The sequence below is a fragment of the Sorghum bicolor genome, chromosome 10, assembly GCF_000003195.3.
Source record: "Sorghum bicolor cultivar BTx623 chromosome 10, Sorghum_bicolor_NCBIv3, whole genome shotgun sequence".
Lineage (NCBI taxonomy): Eukaryota > Viridiplantae > Streptophyta > Magnoliopsida > Poales > Poaceae > Sorghum > Sorghum bicolor.
In genome coordinates, this window is record NC_012879.2 from 44,559,993 (window position 1) to 44,566,429 (window position 6,437).

At 41.1% G+C, this 6,437-nt stretch overlaps 1 long non-coding RNA gene across 3 annotated transcripts; it reads right to left on the bottom strand.

The window, feature by feature from the left end:
* Positions 565-5,238, bottom strand: LOC110431254. 3 transcript variants are annotated; one of them, XR_002448674.1, is made up of 5 exons: positions 4,686-5,238; positions 4,035-4,235; positions 3,867-3,937; positions 1,832-3,321; positions 565-815 (listed from the first exon to the last, which is right to left on the bottom strand). It is a non-coding gene; the product is annotated as an uncharacterized LOC110431254 (long non-coding RNA). The 3 variants fall into 3 exon arrangements; XR_002448675.1 differs by having other exon boundaries at positions 565-3,121; positions 3,212-3,321; positions 4,686-5,236; XR_002448673.1 differs by having other exon boundaries at positions 565-3,321; positions 4,686-5,233.

Sequence of the window (6,437 nt, forward strand, 5' to 3'; positions counted from 1 at the left end):
ATTTTCTTCATCATCATCTTCAATGGGCTTTATCCCACCAATGGCAAGCTTCTTGATAGCTTCATGTGGAGCTTCTTCATAACCTACAATATCAACATTGACTTGCTCCTTTCGAGAGGCATCAGTTTCATCAAAAGTTACATATGGGCAGTTTTTTTGGCCAAGGGCCGAAAAGTAAGGGAGGGGGGAAAAAGACTTTTCCTTTTTCAATAAATTTTCAATGCATTTTCCAATAGGATTTTTAATCAAATTAACATTTGTTTTCAAAACACTCATCACATAAAAAAAATATGCACCAGCATGCATGCAACAAAATGTTATTCTAACTTATATTTAATTTTAATTCCCCAAATTTATTTATTTTTCCTATATTGAAATGCTCACAAAACAATTCATTAAATTCAATTCATCTATTTTAAATAAATAAAATTTTTGGGTGTTACAGAAACAATATATAGAAACACACAAACCCTTCCCTACTGGTGGAGGGTGTAACCACAACTAAAGCAGCCCATACCCACAACATGCTTTCCAACAGGGGATGTTTATTTAACACACAATGCATAGAAACTAAGTCAACAATATATTGGAATCCAACTGAGGTTACATAGAAACAAATAGTTTTGCTCATCTCATCCAAGCATATAAACACAATGTATGGAAAACTAGCTTTTTACATTAACCAATCAACTACATTAAGATGACACTGCGCCACCACCGCAAGCCAAGGAAGCCGTGGACGCCACAAGCCATGTCCTATGTCTGAGCCACCATTGACCTCTCACACCAAATGGAGAGGAATCTTTCCAACCATGCTATATCACAATAAAGGAAAAGAAACATGTTTTAGCAGGTGCAGAAACTTGACAGCAGCAAAAGAAAGGCATAGAAACATGTAGTGCGCGGGAAAACCTTACAGCGACAAAAAAAGGCACATAAACATGTTTCTGCGAGCATAGAAACCTATTATGGTCGTAACCAAACCTTGCATCTAGCTTGGTAATTAATAGAGAAACAATGCATAGAACCTGATACAACCCTCCTTAGTGGGAGATTATTTTATCCAAAGCCGTGGCAACCCCATCCTAAAACATTATTCTCAGAGACGTACAATTGATAGAGGGATAGTGCATAGAACACAAAATACCCTTCCTTCTGGGGGATTATTGTACCGAAATCATGGTGGCCCTAACCAAACAATGCATAAAAAGTTGTATAGAATTATGCACCAATAATATATAGAATTGTGTAGAAGTTTACAAAAACTATTCCAACAATTTATGTCAAAGTGTTCTAACAATGCATACATGTGTGCTCCAACAATGTATAATTGTGTAGAAATGCATAGATAACTGCTCCAACAAAATACAAAAATGTGGAATTATTGTACCGGAATCGTGGTGGCCCTAACCCAAACAATGCATAGAAAGTTGTATAGAATTGTGTACCAATAATATATAGAATTGTGTAGAAGTTTACAAATAATTGTTCCAACAATTTATGTCAAAGTGTTCTAACAATGCATACGTGTGTGCTCCAACAATGTATAATTGTGTAGAAATGCGTAGACAACTGCTCCAACAAAATATAGAAATGTGGGATTATTGTACTGGAATTGTGGTGGCCCTAATCCAAACAATGCATAGAAAGTTGTATAGAATTGTGTACCAGTAATATATAGAATTGTGTAGAAGTTTACAAAAAACTGTTCCAATAATTTATGTCAAAGTGTTCTAACAATGCATACAAGTGTGCTCCAACAATGTATAATTGTGTAGAAATACATAGATAACTGCTCCAACAAAATATAGAAATGTCCTCCAAAAAATACCTCCTCGATCATGTCATGGAAGCCACTAGTGATCCGAGTATAAGCAAGTACTCACCAGTTGTTGGATCTTCATCATCTCCTTAGGGCAAAAAATGCAGAAATAAAATTAAGATGGCTTTGATATCCACCATAATTGCTAAAACGTTCAAAGAAACCCTAAGCAAGTCGTCAGCACAAACATCATAAACAGGCAATGGCATAAAAAGCAATGATAACAGTAAGAAAGTATGCGAGCAGCGCGCAAGCATGAGTTCTTACGGACTGCTCCATGCCTAGGAGCAGCAAGCACTTGAGCCTATAATTGGGTACGTACGAATTTATAAAAAAAACAAAAAAAGGAACAGAAGCTTGCACCTGGTGACACCTGAAAGCTTCTAAACTGCACGGAAACCTGCATCTTTCTGCCTAAAATTGCCCGCATAGAAACCTTGCCACTAGATTACTGAACTAGCAGCCGCCTACGGCCTACCAGCATAAAAAACTGAGTAGCTACCTATCTAAATACTAAGATTTTAATTTCTATGCACTCAAAAAATAAAAAGATTTCATTTTGGAGGACGTAGTACCAAATTGTTCTAGTAAAAAATATTTTATACAGCAAAAAATATAATTCATGTTCATAAAAAATCTACCTATTCCTCTTTCCCGCTGGAACCCTATACAGCCAGTCCAGCCCGATGCATTAAAAAATACATTGTACACAAGCAATGGAGATGAATTATGCATGTACCATGAACCTGGAACTGTAAGTATATAAATCAAAATCCAACACATGGTACAGGACAGCTAGTTCAGCCAATGTTGTTGCAGTGACTCTTGTTTAGCTGTAAATCATAGTTACCCAAAATAGAATGCATAAAAACAAGAGCAAAAATGCATGAAAAAAGAAGTCCAACTCCATCACGTGGACTTCAGTTTCCTGTGTCCCTCTTCTTCCTCTCGATATAAATACTCATCCAAATAATCCTATGGAAGAAAAGAAAAGAAAAAATTGGTCTGCTCGTACTTTAATCTCTTTAAACTTAATAAGCATAAGAAGAAAGTCACAGGCAACGAAACTATGAGTTAAAAAAATCCAAAAGTGTTCTATGCAAGGGCACATGCTTGCATATAATTTGACATATTTACAAAAAAATAACCAGCTGTTTCAAACAGCCTGTGGTTATATGGTTATATGTCTGGTAACATGTTCAGTCTATCAGTGGGTTTGCATGTGCAAAAATGCAAACCATCAAGTTGCCAGGAGTAACCAATTAGCATTCCTCTCTCTTCTATTTACCTCGTAACAATCTGCGCAAAGAAGTCATACAGAGAAACTAATAACATCCATCACACATGAAGCATAGAAATTAACATGGAGCAGACAAACATCGATCATACCCATCGCCTTGGAAGGAGCACCGCTTGAGCCCGCAACAGCACGTCGTGGGCCTCGGACCGCCAACTCGTCGGCTTCTTCTCCGTCTTCTCTGGCCACATCGCACCTCCTCCTACAGCCCATTAATCGTAGAAAATCCACATGGAGGAACATAAAAAGAAATCAACAATGCATAGAAAATCAATTTCACTAAACAATAATAGTGCATAGAAAATTAACAATGCATAGAAATTAATATGAGAGAGCATACAAGAAATTAACATGTGTAACAACAATCAAAATTTCATAGTCAAAGACTAGACCTAATTGTGTAAAAACCTAACTCATGAAGCATAGGAAGTATGGGGAGTGTGGGGGAGCTGCAGCAGCACGTGTAGAAACCTAACTTGTGAAGCATAGAACAGAGAAAAATCATTCCTAATAGTCTATTTTCTGCAGAACTGCTACAAATATGGAAACAAATCATTCCTATATGTGCAAATCAAATAGACATTGCAAGCATATATTAAACCATCGACTAAATGGAATGGAAACAAATTAGATATCTCATTAAAAAAAAATAAGCAAGTTCATCAACTAATCACAAGGATGGAAGGACCTATGCAGACTGGCTCAACCGAAGCCGCACAAATGTAAGCAGCACACAAATGCACTCACCATGGTGTTAGCCCATGAATCATAGAGAAATCCCATCAGAATTGGCTATCCTGTACACCGCTGGCAGCCCACTGCACAAAAGACACATAGCAGCCCACCACCATTTCATCAAAAGCCTGGAAGGCACAAACATGAATCACATTGGAGAGTCAAAGAGCCCTCGCTCACCCGGACCTAGCACCAATGATGGATAACGGTTGGGCGGCCGCTGCATTGGAAGGACAGGACTGATGTTTGGACAATGGGAGCACATGGAGGGCGGCCCCGTGCGCACCATGACCATGGACTGCACGTCACCAACTGCTACCACTGCTTTGCACCAGCAGCGCCGCGGACTGCATCATGCAGTGGACCGCCACCGAAATGGATCTTAATGTGTAAAAATTAACTCATTAAGCATAGAACCTTCGAGGCATAAAAATCCAAAAATCAATTGCATAAAAACTTAATTCATTAAGCATAGAAGCCACCGTTGTTGCAGTTAAGACATCATGTGAGAGAACCAGGCTTAACAAATAATTATCTCAGGACAAGATGGCTTACCAAATCAGAAAACTAAAAAAATATGGTAAATCAAAATATATGCGTATGGTGAAGTAGTAGTCACATCCGCAACATATAGAAATTTACAATTTGCTGGAGAAAGAAACAAAGTGTAGACCAAAACTGTATACATTCAAACATCAATATGAGATAAAAAAAAGAAATCATCAGTCGGGATGAGAAAGCCACACCAGCAGGCCCTATCCACAGCCATCGCCCAAACTGTATACATTCAAACATCAACATGAGAAAATTTTTTGAATTTGGGATTTACACCTTTGTATGTGTCGTATAGGAGAGCCCGGTCACCAGGGGAGGAGCACCATCGGGGGACGAGCGCACCGCCGGGGGAGAGCGCCGCCGCCGAGGGAGGAGCGCCACTGGTGGGTTTGCCGTCTAGATCCATGCGTGAGGCCGTGGACGCTTGCGACATGTCTGGACACCTGCGACATGCCTGCAGCTAAGCCGGTCGCCGGAGTGCTCGCAGGTGCCGCTAGCGCGGTGGGACAGGCCAGATGCCGCCATGGCCGACCCCTCGGCCATGCGACCGTCGTAGTCCCGTGGGATGGAACTAGGGCCTGCCGTGCCTGCGCATCTGGCCGCGCCGAGCAGAGGCCGAGCTCGCGAACCTTCACTAGAGGAGCGCCGATGGCAAGGGAGAGCGCCGTCAGGAGTGAGAGCGCCATCGCCGCCGGGAGAGAGCATCGTCGAGGCCTCGGGGGAGGGAGTGGTCGGGCATCGGATGAGAGAGATAAGGGGATTTTTTTTACGCGCGAGAGAGGCCCCGTGTACGGTGTACCTCATTTCAAAATGGAAGGTTGAGTGGCTCCTACTCGATTGGTCTGGCTGGGCCTGCTGGGCTGCTGGTTTGGTGCAACCAAGTGAGTGCACGTTGGACTAGGGCTTCCTATATTTATTGGAAGCCCTAAGCTCTAAATAAGTATACATATATATATATATATATATATATATATATATATATTGAAAAACCTATTAAATAAATAAACAAAACTAAAAAAAGAACTGAAAAGAAAATAAAAAACTAGGGGACCCTTTAGTCCTGGCGAAAGGGCTCTCCCATTGATTTTTGTATTTAGGCCGACAACTACGTAGCTTGTGTGTGCATAGACATCTTCCGTAGGGGTGCATATATGGTGAAATTTTAGACATAATCACTGTTTTTATAAATTTTAGGGGGTGCATTTGCACCCCCTAATTATTATGTAGCTTCGCCACTGCACACATCCTGTTCCTGTCTGCCAACCTGAATCCCTGTCAACCCATCATCGCCATTGAGTACCGTGATGACCTGATGCCCAGCCGGTCACGGTTAGTGTTTGTGTTTCTGTGTTCATCGTGCTAAGTTATTTATACATGAAATTGTGAACTGCAATTTGATTATGAATGATTACACAGGTAATCATGGAGAGGTATTACAAACTCTACATTTTCTTTGCTAAATAATTGCCATATTTGTTTTTTTTTCTTTAGTCTGGATCATATATTTTGGAACTATATGGGACATCTTTTTTTCATCGTTTTGGCATCCTTTTAATCAGTACACTATAGTGATCATTGTTGTCTTTATTTTGTTACAAATGGTGTTGCCCTTGCCCTACCACTTTGCTTATGTTTTGATCAAAATCACATTGCCATTGGTGGAAGTTGAATTTTGATGTTAAAAATTGTGACTTAGTTATGCTATTTGTTCGAACACCGTATGGGTCACTGTATTGAATTCCATGGCCTTTCCCTTTCTCTCTCCCTTACTCTCCCAAATCTCAAGGGCACGTCATGGGCTGCAGCGTGAGCACCAGTTACTTGGCTCACCTCAACAGGCGGCACGCGGTTCCAGCTAGTAGGTGTTGCACGGGCTAGGGAAGACGGCCACGGCCACGGCATGGCGACGCCAGCAGCTAGGCAGCAGCATGGCACTGGTACTAGCTAGGCAGCAGCATGGCACTGGCACTGGTACAGAGCCTGGGCACGACTCTACTAGGCACCCACTGCAATGGGAGCAACAGCGGG